This window comes from Halichoerus grypus, chromosome 9, assembly GCF_964656455.1.
Source record: "Halichoerus grypus chromosome 9, mHalGry1.hap1.1, whole genome shotgun sequence".
Taxonomy (NCBI): domain Eukaryota; kingdom Metazoa; phylum Chordata; class Mammalia; order Carnivora; family Phocidae; genus Halichoerus; species Halichoerus grypus.
Window position 1 is genome coordinate 4,442,321 of NC_135720.1, and position 15,767 is coordinate 4,458,087.

Sequence of the window (15,767 nt, forward strand, 5' to 3'; positions counted from 1 at the left end):
AGGAATCCATCAAAATCCTAAAGAACACAGGCAGCAACCTCTTCGACCTCAGCCGCAGCAACTTCTTCCTAGAAACGTGGCCAAAGGCAAGGGAAGCAAGGACAAAAATGAACTACTGGGACTTCATCAGGTTAAAAAGCTTTTGCACAGCAAAAGAAACAGTCAATAAAACCAAAAGACAACCAAAAGAATGGGAGAATATATTTGCAAATGACATATCAGATAAAGGGTTAGTATCCAAAACCTATAAAGAACTTATCAAATTCAACACCCAAAGAACAAATGATCCAATCAAGAAATGGGCAGAAGACATGAACAGACATTTTTCCAAAGAAGACATCCAAATGGCCAACAGACACATGAAAAAGTGCTCAACATCGCTTGGCATCAGGGAAATCCAAATCAAAACCTCAATGAGATACCACCTCACACCAGTCAGAATGGCTAAAATTAAAAAGCCAGGAAACGACAGATGTTGGTGAGGATGCAGAGAAAGGGGAACCCTCCTACGCTGTTGGTGGGAATGCAAGCTGGTGCAACCACTCTGGAAAACAGTGTGGAGGTTCCTCAGAAAGTTGAATATGGAGCTACCCTACAACCCAGCAATTGCACTCCTGGGTATTTACCCCAAAGTTACAAATGTAGTGATCTGAAGGGGCATATGCACCCCAATATTTATAGCAGGAATGTCCACCATAGCCAAACTATAGAAAGAGCCCAGATGTCCATTGACAGATGAATGGATAAAGAAGCTGTGGTGTGTGTGTATATATATACACACACAATGGAATATTATGCAGCCTTCAAAAAACTGAAATCTTGCTATTTGCAAAAACATGGATGGAACTAGAGGGTTATTAGGCTAAGTGAAATAAGTCAATCAGAGAAAGACAGTATCATATGATCTCACTGATATGAGGAATTTGAGAAACAAGACAGAGGATCATAAGGGAAGGGAGGGAAAAATGAAACAAGACAAAACCAGACAGGGAGACAAACCATAAGAGACTCTTAATCTCAGGAAACAAACAGGGTTGCTGGGGTAGAGGTGGGTGGGAGGGACGGGGTGGCTGGGTGATGGACACTGGGGAGGTTATGTGCTATCATGAGCGCTGTGAATTGTGTAAGACTGATGAATCACAGACCTGTACCCCTGAAACAAATAATACATTATATGTTAATGAAAAAATAAATAAGTAAATAAATAAGAAAAGGAGATTGTCAACAGTGGCAGACATAGAAATAGACTACATTTTAGAATTGTTAAATTATTTAAAGTAACTTATCTTTAAAATAACCTTTAAAACATCCATGATACATATATTAAAGTACCTAGAGAAAAGGGACAAAATGCATGAAGAAATGTGTAATTTCACAAGAGAGATGGAAGCTAGAAAGAATCAAACGGAGATGATGTTCATGAAAAACATAATATTAGAGATGGATACAGTAGAAGAAAGAATCAATAAAGATAAAGTCATTTTATAGAAATAATCCTATATGAAACAGAGAAAACAATTTTAAAAAAGAACAGCTTTTTGGATCTTTGGAACAGAATCAAATTTTGTAGTATACTTGTAATTAAAGTTTTGGACAAAGAGAAGAAAGAGAATGGGGCAAAAAAGAATACTGTATTATGGAGAAATAATATCCAAGATTCTAAATTTCAAGAAAACCAACAATTAGAGACCTAAGTAGAATGAATCCCTACCAGGAATTCAAAGAAACCCACAGGTAGGTATATAATAATTAAACTGCTGCAATAAAAATAAAGAGAAAATCATAAAACCATCCAGTTGGGAAAAAAATACACAAAATATAGGGGATTAATTATTTGGATGATAGCTGATTTCACATAAGAAACTATGACATCCAGGGACGCCTGGGTGGCTCAGTCATTTAGCATCTGCCTTCAGCTCAGGTCATGATCCCAGGGTCCTGGGATCGAGCCCTTCATCGGGCTCCCCGCTCTGCGGGAAGCCTGCTTCTCCCTCTCCCACTCCCCCCCTGCTTGTGTTCCGTCTCTCGCTAGGTGTCTCTCTGTCAAATAAATAAAATCTTAAAAAAAAAAAAAAGAAACTATGACATCCAGAAGAAAATGTAAAAAACATATCTTAAAGTGCTCAGGGAAGGAAAAAAAAGCAATCTGGAAATCTATGCTCTTGAAAAATTAAGGTAAAAAATATGTCATTTCAGGCAGACGAACACTGAGAGGATTTATCCCCATTGAACTCTATTACAAGAAATGCTAAAAGAAGTTCTTTAGGGAGAAGGGAAAGGATACCAGATAGAAACGCAAATCTTCAGGAAAAAATAAAGAACACTAGTCAGGAAATATATATACCTTACAATTGCCTGTTAAAACAAACAAAAATAGTAATGCATTATGTGGTTTATGATGTATGTAGAAGTAAAATTATACATACACTACCTGGTGAAATAAAGTTTAACTGTAGAAATGCATTTGAAGAGTGGATTGTAGTAAGTTAAATATGCATATTGTAACCTCTAGGACAACTATTAGAAATATAACACAAAGAGGCAAAACAATAAAGATAATAGAGGAGATAAGAAATAATACTCAAATAAAAATTCACCTAAAGAAGGTAGGTAAGGTAATCAATAATTATATTAAAAAAACTAAAGGGATACATAGACAAATATATGGTCATAGTTGTAGACTTCACGTTTCTCAATAATGGAGACAAATTTGGACAAAAAATCAGTAAGGATAAAGAAGATTTTAACAGCATATCAGTAAGCTAAATCTAATCAATATTTAGAGAAAATTTCCCCCAACGATTTCAGAATGTACATTCTTCTCAGTCTGCATGGAACACTCACCAAGGCAGACCACATCATCAGTAAAAATAAAAAAAAAGCCTCAATAGATTCTAAATAATTGAAATGACACTGAGAGACTTTTGTTTCTGGTCTGGCATGTAAATAGCTTGAATGCTGTTATCACCATCCTCACAACAAGAAGGGCTGAGCAAACCGAAAATCAGCAACTCCTCCTAGATCCATCAGAGAACTGAGCTCACAGGGCAAACCACTGACCCCAAAATTGAAGAGACAGGTGGATACAGAGCATCACAGTGGACGTCATGGTGCAGAAGCCCAGGACCTCTATGGGACAAGTATGGTATAGGAGAACCTAAACTGTAGTTGACATATTGCTGGGGACTCAGCGAGTACAAGTTAGAGAATTAAAAGTCACCTGCTGAGAGTGAGAAGATAGGCAGATACAAGAGTCCATACTGTATGGATTCCATTTTCATGAAACCTGGGAAGAGAAAACACCAATCTGTGGTGGTGGAAACCAGAGCACTGGCCATGGAGATGGGGGACTGACTGATCAGGAAGGCTCACGCAGGAACCTTCTAGGGTGATCACAATTATCCATATCCTAACAAGGCTGTAGGTAATACAGGCATATCCATTTGTGAAAATCCACTGGACAGTACCCATAAAACTTTTCCATTGAACTGAATGTAAGCTGTATTTCAACAGTAGAATTAAAAACTAAATAAATATGGACTTAACTCTCTTCCTGTTTACTCTTCCTCTAAGTTAAATTCAGTTAATTCAGGAGAATCAAGCTAAGGTCTCTATTTCATCTTGTAGTGCACCATATGCATGTGTATGTGTGTGTATACATTTGTGTGTGTGTGAGAGAGAGAGGGAGACATAAGGATAGAGGTATGGGTAGAGATTGAGAGGGAGAGAGCTGGAAACAGGGACATGGAATTAAAGATAGATACAAGTAGAAGGAGACATTTTAAAAAGTAGAAGTGAAAAAATGCTTTTGCCATATTGTCAGACTTCAGGAAAGTTATGGAAGTCTTTGTTTTCCCACAGGCCAAAGGAAATATACCTATTAATGAACCTAACAGCACTACTCTTTCTAATCAATGAAGCAAAGCAGGTAAATATAGTGAGAGGTGAAAGTGGAAACCAGAGTCAAGGCATGCTAAGATAGAAATGCAGGATACTTGATAATATTTTCCATAAAATAGCTGAGAGTTTTACACACATTTTCCTTCTATTTTAAGTGATTCTCACCCTTTCTATGTCACGAATTCCCAGTTAGGGTTCAGGAAGAGAAGGCACTGAGGAAGCCAATAGGTAGTTGCATTAGCTTTTCTATTTCAAGCTGTGACAGCTGCAAGATTGTTCAGTGTCACTCCACAGGGAGCGCTACCCAGCTATGCAAATGAATTCCAAATGTGACATTTGCCGGTGTGGGGGATGGTGGCTGCGGAGGCTGAGTGACTGCCACCGGTCCGTCTGATGGATTGATTCATATCACCAAGCAGCCTGCTGCCAATGATTGTGGCTCATCCATCCATCAGCGACCTTCTCCCTGGAAGGAAGGAAAGGAGGGAGAAAGAACAGAAGAGCAGAAGAAAGGCAGAGAGGAAAAAAGAGAATTAAGGTCTTTTTTTCATTACTTTTCCCTCCTACTGGCAAGTGCTCCTATCATTATGTCATTCTTCACCAAACCATTCCCTTGGCCCTGGCCACACACTTTGTTCATATTATAACCACATTAATAACCAGTCTTCACTTCTCCTCTGTCCTTACTGTGTGACTTGCTTTGGTATTGCTTGATTGGTATTTATGTCATGTTCTTTAGAATTTGCTATTTCAAGAATAGAGATAACAGAGATTTTATGGTATGATATAAATCCTAACCCATATGGGCAGAAGATATCTGAAATATTGTCAGTACCCTTTCAGTAAGAAACTCCTGTGCTATGTATGTTATTTTCAGTTTTGTCAGGAGACCCCCGATTTAGTGAAAAAAATCTCCTGTTCTTGCATGAAAACATTTTGGTGGGTGGGAGTTTACAGAAGAGAGGGAGGTAAAGAGTGAATAATGTCAAAAAAGGGGACAGAACTAAGAAACCAAAAATGTCCCAAAAAGGTTCATGGATTTGTAGTCTGGAATGTATTTCTCTCTAAATGTTTTTATTTTCTTAATCTTCTGTCTGAACTGGCCTGAGCCATACTTCTTTATGAAAGCAGAATTTTTACAGAGAAGAAAAGTGCCCTCCATTTAGGAGCTTAAGAGCTATCTGTCTTGTTTAAAGAGTTACAGCAAAGGCAATATTGGGTGGGTAGGAGCAGGGCTGATACACAGATGTTTCTGTTACTTTTCTCCTTGGGGACTCACACTCTGATTCTCTTGACCTCTTTGAAATTCTCAACTGCATTTGTTTCTCAATTCCTTTCTTAAGTTGTATTCAGTTTGTAAGCAGAATTTAATGGCAACATATAAGACTCAGGATGTTATGGTTGGAGAATAAAAATAAAATTTTCACCCTTAGAAGAAGTCTGTAAACAAGAAAAAAAGAAAACAAACCATCAGAGTATAGATGAAATTGGTATGTGGCTATAAAGTTCACTTTTAAGGACTCAGAAAGATTTAAGACAATGAATAGTAGACTCAGTTAAGTTGACAAAAGGACTTCAAAGAATCATCAGTGCATGTGCTAAAACTCTCACACCAGAACCAAAGTATAAAAGGATCTACAGCAAAAAGATTTATGCATGGGGTTTTTGGAGCATGGTGTGAACCACAGTTATATTCATAGGAAACCCACAAAGGTTCTCCAAAGGTTGTATAAAAAAAAAAAAATTCCACAAGTACCTTGGACTAAAGGGGCCAGAAACAGTTTATAATAAAAGGAGAGCCCTAGGCTTCCCAATTTTTATGATGAGGAAGAAGTATGATAACTATTCAGTAGCAAAATTATTTTCCATTTTTCCATTTTTATTTTTAATCAACTTTATTTTTAAATCAATCTTATATACGTACATAAAATTGAATTGTTCATTGAATTTTGGCAAATGTGTAAATATGTGTACCCATGTAACTGCCAACATAACCAAGATAGAAACATTTTCATTTTCCTAAAAAGTTTATTTCACTAGTCAATCTCCATCCATACTGTCTCTTTTATGTGACTATTGATAAAATTTAATTTTTCTAGAGTTATGTATGAATGAAAATAATATATTTTAAATTATAAATGTTAAATTTTATACAAATTTTCATGTATGTGTAATTATATAGTATAAACTGTTTTCTTTTTTTTCTTTTTTTAGATTATTTATTTATTTGAGAGAGAGAATGAGATAGAGAGAGAGAGCATGAGAGGGGGGAGGGTCAGAGGGAGAAGCAGACTCCCTGCTGAGCAGGGAGCCCGATGTGGGACTCAATCCCGGGACTCCAGGATCATGACCTGAGCCGAAGGCAGTTGCTTGACCAACTGAGCCACCCAGGCGCCCCATAGTATAAACTGTTTTTGACTGACTTTTTTTTAAAAAAATCACTGTAATGGTTTCAGACATATGAGTTTTCATGTATCAATTTTATCTATACATTGTATATTGATATTGCTGAATAGAATTTTACCCCATAGATATTCTGAAATTGAATTATTCACTCATCTGTTGATTTATATTTGGTTTATTTCCAGTTTGGGGTTATTATAAATTAAAGCAGCTATGAACTTTAATGTGTAAATCTCTGTGTGGGCACATGATTTTCTGTATCTTGGGTAAATGCTTTAAAGTCAGATATCCTGGCCATATTGTAAGTGTACAATTAGCTTTAAAACACAATGCCAAAGTGTTTGCAAAATTTTACATTCTGACCAGCAATGTATGAAGTTTCTGGTTACTCCACCTCAATTTGCTATGGTCAGTCTCAGTAATAGAAGTTCTAGAATAGTCTCAACTCACTGTGCTTTTAATTTGCATTTTCCTGGTGACATAAAATTGAGCATCTTTTCATGTGCTCATGTCATATTAGTATTGGATGCTAGTTCTGTACACATTGTGGATACACATACTTTTTTCATATATATGCAAAGCAAATATTTTCTTCTAGTTTCTGTATTACATTTTCATTTCCTTAATAATGTCTTTCAAAAAGTAAAAGGTTTTAATTTTAAGTCCAATATAACAATTGGATTACTTTATGTGTTTTACTTGTTGTAACATAGCTAAGGAATTTTGGACTACACCAATGATGAAAATACCTGCTTCATTGTAAATATTTTGTAGTTTTACATAGCTATGGCCAATTTTGAGTTATTTTATTAGATGGTACATGATAAGGTTAAGGTTTTTAAATATATTAATACACAATTTTCCAGGATTATATATTGAAAATTCTATTTTTCCTCATTAAATTACCTTGGCTAATTTCCCCATTAAATTTACTTGGATGAAATAAAAACTTGACCATCTATATTTTGATAAAATTCTGGACAAGTTTTCCCTAAATTAATTGACCCCTTACATTTAGGTTTATTTCTGGACTCAAAAATTTGTTCCATTGGACTGCTTGTGTATTCATATGTCAATGGTAATGTTATATTGATTCCTATAGCTTTAAAATAAGTTTGAAAATCAGGTACTCAAGCATATAATGGAATACTACATAGTGTTTTTAAGAAATGTACTACTGTCTTTTTTGGATAAATCTCAAAAAAGAAAAGATGTGAGGTAAAAAAATGTTGAAGATTTTATAGATTGTAGCACAAACAAGATTAATCTATAGTAATAAAAATCTGAACAATGCATAGAGAGCTTTGGCAGAGGTGCACGTGGAAATTCTGTGAGGAAACTGACATGTTATGTATCTTGACTGGGTGATGCTAATGTGTGTGTGTTGGTCAAAATTAAGTTACCATTAAGACATGAATTGCGCTATTTGTAAGGTTTACAAATTAAAAAATTTTTTTTTAATTTTTATGTCTTTTTTTAAAAAAGCTTGCAAAGTCAAGAATTCCTACTTATCTGTATTTATTTTGATAATTCTATATCTCTGATAGTGCTTGGTTTATCTAATGTGTTCTCCATTCCTGCAATTTTTACATTACACTGATTATAAATTGTTGAGGCCAGAGCATTTCAGGTGTCAGAAACAGCAAATATGAAAGTCAAGGGAAAGGTGGGGACTATAGGCAAAACTTTAAAGAAGCACTTTGCAAAAAAAAAAAAAAAAAAAAAAGAAGCACTTTGCTAGTGGGTCACTTGATGACTAAGGACAGGAGAGGATGATGAGGAATCAGGGAGGCTAGTCAGAGCCAGATATACAAGGATGTTTGGGTTTAACAGCACATTTCAAGATGTCCTGATAATAGTCATGATTTTTCTTTGTCCTGTCTTAGCCTTAAACAAAAGTCTACATACACTAAGTTGGAAATTATAACATCATTCTGACACAGATGGGAAAAAGTGATTGAAAAACTTGCTTCTGAGATCCTCTAGGATAAGCCCACACAAACACTACATTACCTGGTACTCAACCACAGATGCCACACTAAAGGAGTCCTTTGAGTGGTTCCACATGGTCTGAAGAAGTTTGATTACAGCAGGTATTTCTGAAGCTTACTGTAAGACTTTCCTTTTGCAAAAGTTCATGTGTGAACACACACACAAACTCAAGCAGACAAGTGCATTTAAATTTACATAACACTAACGTCTCAGTAGACATTAAACTACCTCTAGCGAAATAATGACAAACATTTTTTTGGAGAGTGCAGGGAAAGTTAAGGATGTGTTTATGTGTGTGTTTTAAATAATAAATTTTTTCTTGAAATCATTTTTTAAAATTTATTTTTATAATACACTTTGTTGATAAAAGGGTTACTTCTCTTACTTTTGTTTTTGACCAATTTTAGGTCCACGCCTCCATCATTTTCCCCTCAGTGGAAAGTCCTGTTTGGAAAGGGAGCCCAAGCACGATGGCTCTAGTAGTTTGTGGCTGCCAGACTTCTCCATTCGCTCTGGTCCTCATGGTGGGGCTCCTTGAGCTCAACGTCTACTGAATTAGACAGAACACTCCTCCTTCCAGCCCATCATTCTTATAGGTACTTAGAGGATCTCCTGTTTTACACCAAACCCAAACCCACCCTGCCTTCCCTCTGCTGTTTCCCATGCAGATACCAGTAATTTACAATCTTTAGGGCAGCTGATGATTTTTTTCCCTACTTTCATTTGTATTTTGAAGACTAAGATTTCACTTTGTTATTCTACTATGCTGTAAGTGTCACTCATGGACTTAAAAAGTCTTGCTATATTATTTTAATTGCTCTGTTATTATGTGGGTATTTGGAAAGATATAAAAATTTCTATTACCTCTACCATCCTCTTCCCCAAATCCTTTTATACCTGATTGTTTTTATTTTTATCTAATATTAATTTCCATAGTTTGTTCCTTTATACATTTTGCTCACATTTCTTTGATTTATTAAGTTGCAAATCATTCTAGACTTTTCCCGTTTAATATATTTCCTATTAATTTCATTTCCCTATACTCCTAAATACAAATGTGTTTCTCTATTAATTTTCCTCTCAAAGCACCCTATTTCTCCTGTCAAGCTACCAACAGTTTGTCCCTTGAAGTTATCAATTATTGAAGATTCAATTATATTATTTCTTCTTCCAATATTTGTTTATCTATTTATCTAAAATTTATCCCCCTCACAACATATTTCTCACTCTGAAAAGTGCAGATACATTATACACACAGGTGTGTGTATATATATGCATATATATATATAATATCTTAATTTCTTCATATCTTTCTTTCCTATCTTCCTATCATGCCTGCTCAGATAAATTTTTGAAATAACTATTCCCCATCCCAAGTTTTTTTATGAGAAGCTTTGATTTTGGTTTTGCTGACATATTTTAATACATTTCAATATTTATTATTACAACTTCTTTTGTGGTATGAATCCATTGCTTTAAGAGTTCTAACTTAGCGCTTCTATATCCCTAGATAGTCTGTTGTCTTCAATCTAGATAAAGATACAGATATTGTGTGTCGTAAATTTTTTTATATCTGGAAATCTTCTGGATGCGATGACTATCTCTGTGGCAGTCCTGCTCCTTCTGTGGGTTGGAGGTGATCCCACTGCCTGCCCACCTGCAGGGGTGTGTACAAGAATTCTGGCGCCAGTCTGACATTTTTTCCTTTAGAGAAAACATGATCTTCTGATCTGGAAATTGGAACTTTTTAAACTAGGATGAGCCTAAGTTTGGGCTTTTCCTCATCACTTCAGAGTTAGGTTCAGCGGAATCCTTTACATTTATAGATGTAGATATTTCCTCAACTCATGGGCACTTTCCTCTGTTCTCTGTGGAATTCCTGTTTATCTTCCATGTGTGTCTTTTTGTCTTCCTGGAACTTCAACTACTTGCAATCCTCTGCATCTCCTAATGATCTCATGATTTCCATCACTTTATATTTTTGTGCTATGAAATATTAATTTCATGTGATTCTTAGACACTAATACATGTATAAGCAATGACTATCCCTGCCTTTATTTCTTTTGCTGAATTCTTTGTTGGTAAATCACGCTAGTTTGTTTTATATCCTTCATATCTCTTATGATTCTCTAAATTTCCTTTTTCTTTTTTTTTTCTGTTGAATGCATTGTTTCTGTGATAGTTAATTTTATGTGTCAAATTGGCTGCATCACACTGCCCAGATATGTGTCTGGCTATATCTATTTACCTGTATCTGTTATCTATACCTGTCTATCTATCAATCATGTATAGATAGATAGATAGATAGATAGTTAGATAGATAGTTGGAATAGATAGATAGATGAGAAATAGATAGATAGTTGGAGTAGATAGATAGTTGGAATAGATGATGATAAATAGATAGATGATAGATGATAGATAGATAGACGATAAAGTAGATAGATAGATAGTTGGAATAGATAGATGATAGAAAGATAGATGATAGATAGATAGATAGATAGATAGATGGAGTAGATAGAATAGATAGATAGTTGGAATAGATGATGATGATAGATAGATATAGATAGATAGATGATAGAGTAGACAGATGGATAGATTGATAGTTGGAATAGATAGATGATAGATAGATGATAGATGATAGATAGATAGTTGGAATAGATGATGATGATGGATGATAGATAGATGATAGATAGATAGATAGATAGATAGATAGATAGATAGATAGAGTAGATAGATAGATAAGTAGATAGATAGATAAGTAGATAGATGGACTAGATAGATGGAGATCCTATTGGTTCTGTTTCTCTGAAGAACTCTGACTAATACCGTTCCTCCAGCAGCCGTATTTTACTGACTGCAGTTTGTTCTAATCTTTTTCTCTCTTGTTGCTATTGGATCCTCTTAGATGTGTTCTAGTTTTTACTTGATGGCTCACTGGGGCTGACATCTGTCTGCTGGACTAACTGACTGACCCTAATAGGGAAGTCTCACAAGTTGTGAAAGGAAAAGAGTAAGTGCCCTTCCAGTTGAAAGGGTGAAGAGGGCAGACTGACAAACACTGTGAAGTCATCTGGAGAAAGTCTCACTCATTTCCCTCTTCCTTTCTCTCTAGGTCATACAGCTTCCAGCCCACTTTATCAGGAACTGCTTCTCCAGCCAGGGGCAAAATTGTTCAGTCAGATTCAGATGGTGGCAATGTAGACTCTGCACAGAGGTTTGCTATTTCTGTGGCACGAGCTCTTTCCAGAGTCGTTGGTTTTGCACATCCCATCCCAAATCTGCCTTAGGTGTGATCCAACTTCCGTGGCTCCCAATATCCCTTAGAGTCAGGATGGAAATACAGGTCAAATCTGGTCAAAGAAGGAAGGAATTGTGTGCAAAATTTAGCCTCAAATATTTCTTACATTCTTTGAGTATATTCTTTGCTATTTATCTTAAAATTTCTTATAATAATAAAAATGCATTTTAAAAATAAAATGCCTATTAGCATCATTCATTCATTCATCTTTCATTCAACTGTTAAATAGACATGTTGAGCAATGATTATCAACCACATCCTGTAAGAACACACTGTGCAGAGTAAGGAACAGGTGAGGTAAGAATTGTAATACCATGTCATGTGTCCTCTCAGCACTGTAGGCTCACATCTCTAAGAAGATCCAAATGATCTTTTAAAAACTTTCTTTTTATCTTTATATTTTCTACAGTGTTCTTTTTTCTTTATAAAAATTGCTTTAAGTCATTTTTTATTGCTATTAAAGACAGCAATACTTTATCTTATTTGGAAAATCAGAACTAAATATTTTTTTAAAGAGAACCTGGAAGTAGCATTGAAATTTATAACAAATTCTACTTTTGCTTTCAGGAATCTGCTAAAAAATAATATTGGGGCATGATTGGGATATTTTTAGAAGACTGACACGTGTCTGATATATTAATCATGAAATATACCACTCAGTTGAGGATGAAATACTGAGCTATAATCCAGAGAGTGTTGGCTATGAGAGTTGTGTTTGCTAAATTTCCTAAACAAGTGGAGTAGAAATAATTAGAATTAAATGGGAATTGACCTGGAAATGCATTAAATCCAGGAGGTGGAGATGGGAGAACAAGAGAGAAAGACTTCATACCTCACTGGAGAGAAGCTTTCTAATTATGCAAAATGTTTCTGTGGAAAAGTCATCCCTTCAGGAAGTAACATTGGATTTTGAATCTGTGTTCCTGACACAGCCAAGCAAGTTTCTATCAAACTTCTATAACTAAAAGAAAACAAAGATGCTGGAAAACTATACAACAAACTAAGAATGTCTACTACAATAAGCCATAGAGTTAAGCCGATACTCTTTTGGTTGAGCTACCTGAGGCAGAAATTACAGAGGGGTGTGGGTGCATGGCATATCATTATCCACAGGATGGCACGCAGACTTGAGGAGAAATAGGCCTCTGTCTGCCGTAATTCTAAACCAAACCATTTTCAGGATGTGACTACGTTATGGACCATGTAATAAAAACAAAGGTTGTCAGAAGGTAAACGTGACTGTGAAAAGTAGGTTTACAAGAAAGCTAACTTTATATGAGGGCTTCCTATCAGTAACCACAATGTGTGATGAGTTGAGGTTGGAACGACCTTTCAAAATAAAACAGATTTTTCTCAAAATAATTTCAAGAAAGGATACAGAAGAATCAAACATCTAAAAAATTCCTAAGTTTTTTTTTTAGGTTATAAAAGGTTGTCTAAGATAATCGAAAATGAACACCTAATCATGAAGGTCCGAAACATTCCTGCAGCACTTTGGAGGGATAATGTCCCTGTTATTTCGATACTCATCTGATCCACTACGTCATGATTTTCTGACTCCAGTGTCTATAATAATCTCTGCTGGTAAAGAGCCATGAACACCTAGTAACGACACAGAGCAAGACCTCAATAGATTACAACACTCGTTACGTCTTAGGCTCTGAGTCTCTAGGTAAAGTAAATTAACGAAAATAGTTCTCTTCTTTTTCTCTCCACAATAGTAAATACACCATGATTGCTTTTCTCCATGTCTTCAGTATATTTAAATGTGAAATATAAAAGTAATTTCTTGATTAGTCTTGGTTTAGTCCTATGCTCAGTGGTTTGCCTCAACATCACAGATACAGAAAACACAAAAATGTTCTTTGTATTTGTAGCTGATTATGTAGATAAATAGCTAATAGTGTGAAAAATAAGGCAAAATGCATGTTGGGTGTGGTGTAGAGTGGCACCAGCATGACATTCTCACACTTGTACTTGATTAAACCCCCTGACAACCTAGTCAAGAAGGAAAATGTGTTTAACATGAAGATATGTATATTCCAGGAAAAACGGCGTAGTCCAAGGAAACAGTCTATCTCTGTCCAGTTGGAGGTTTGTTCAATTTTTCAGCTGAAAGTAATCATAATTATTTCTTCCATAAGGGACAGAGATTGACTAGCATGAAAAGTTTAAGCACTTCCATCTTTAAAAGTTTGCTTCTCAATTTCACAATTGACCTTGAGAAAATCCAAACATAATATATTTAAAGGTTTACATTTCTTGAATAATTTTGATAATTTAAGTTTCTAGTTCTGAATTCTATGCTTTGAGGGGCTCAGTCGTTAAGCGTCTGCCTTCTGCTCAGGTCATGATCCCAGGGTCCTGGGATCAAGCCCTACATCGGGCTCCCTGCTCGGCTGGAAGCCTGCTTCTCCCTCTCCCACTCCCTCTGCTTGTGTTCCCTCTCTCGCTGTCTCTCTCTCTCTCTGTCAAATAAATAAATAAAACTTAAAAAAAAATAAGTTCTATGCTTTGACATATTACAAAACACAATGGCTTTTTTTAATATTAAAATCAGAAATTCGTCTTAAGAGTCTTTCACTGTGAAATTGCAGTATGGAGTCTGCTCTTTAATTTCCATACTTTCAAGAAACACAAGAACTTTGCTCCTTATCTGAACCGGATTATGAATGCTTTATTGTAAATAGGCCCATATAGCCTACATCCTTGAGGAAGCAGTTTCTAGAAAACCACCTTAGTCATGAACTGGATTCAGGACTTGTTTTGTTAGGAAAACTTTTGTGTCAGATGATCAAAAAACTTAGATGCTTTTGCCAATCCTTCCTTCTAGGTTAGAGAATGTCATTTAAAATGTAGAAATATACTCGATGTATTGGATGACATGTTTCAGGTGTGATGGTGTAATTGTTGATGTTTTAGGATTTCATTTGGTTCTAAAGTACTGGTGATAAGGAAATTAAAACCTGAGGGACATCTTTTTCATTTATAGTTGGAGATTTTCTTAACTCAATGAGAGAAACTGGGAGGCCATCCTTGCCCTCTGTTTAGTGGTACAATCAAATAGCACAGCCAAGCACAGTTTTGATCACCCTGTGCACTGAGCAGGGGTCTTTCATTTCATTTTCATGCATCATTTACAAGTTGCTGCAGTGATTCTGTGGAGTCAGCACATCTCAGCAAGTTCACACAAAGTGGGTTTGAAGGGAAGAAATACATTCTGTGGTATCTAGGTATGCTGTTTCTATCCATTGATTGCATTTAAAACACAAGTCAATCAGGAAGAAAGATTAATACTCTGTGTAGGTGTGAGAAGGGTGCAGGTCTGCACGTTGAAGGGCTCACTCACTGAGCTCATTTTACTGCAACAATGTGACAGAATAGCTTTGTATTCTGAGCTTGGAACATCAGGATGCAGATCTTACCTTCTTTTATCTTCGTAATTATGTGTGAGTAAAAGCATGCCCATAAAACAATTATGTACAAAGAACTTTCACATCTCAATAGTAAGGAAAAATGGGAAAAATAAGCACATTAAAAATTGTCAAAGAATTTGAACACATACTTCATGAATGAGAAGAAACAAATGGCAAATTACTACATGAAAAATTGGGATATATCATTAGTCATTAGGGAAATGCAAATTTAAAATGACTCTTAGAAATATCTAGAAACCATCTGACAATACCAGTCACAAGAGAGGAAGTGGAATAATAAAACTTGTTACATTTGTGTGAGAAGCATAATGATACGATCACTTTGGGGAAAAAAAATGAACAGTTTCTTAAAAAGTTAAAAATGAACTTAACAAATGAGTCATTTCTGGGTGTTCACCCAAGACAAATCTAAGCATATATCCACACAAAAACCTGTGTGCAAATCTTTACAAAATCCTTATTCATGCTTGCCAAAAAGAGTAAACGAGCCACATTTTCATGGTGAATGAATGAATGAATAGGTAAACAAATTTGGGATATATTTATACAATGGAACACTACTCAGCAACAAAATGGAAAAAATTACCAATGCAGGGGCGCCTGGGTGGCTCAGTCGTTAAGCGTCTGCCTTCGGCTCAGGTCATGATCCCGGGGTCCTGGGATCGAGCCCCACATCGGGCTCCCTGCTCCGCGGGAAGCCTGCTTCTCCCTCTCCCACTCCCACTGCTTGTGGTCCT

At 35.8% G+C, this 15,767-nt stretch overlaps 1 long non-coding RNA gene across 1 annotated transcript; it reads left to right on the forward strand.

The window, feature by feature from the left end:
* Positions 1-4,161: 4,161 nt before the first annotated feature.
* LOC118538236 (uncharacterized) lies at positions 4,162-11,775 on the forward strand. The gene is made up of 4 exons (XR_004918517.2): positions 4,162-4,438; positions 8,703-8,891; positions 11,201-11,305; positions 11,408-11,775. It is a non-coding gene; the product is annotated as an uncharacterized LOC118538236 (long non-coding RNA).
* The last annotated feature ends 3,992 nt before the right edge of the window (positions 11,776-15,767 follow it).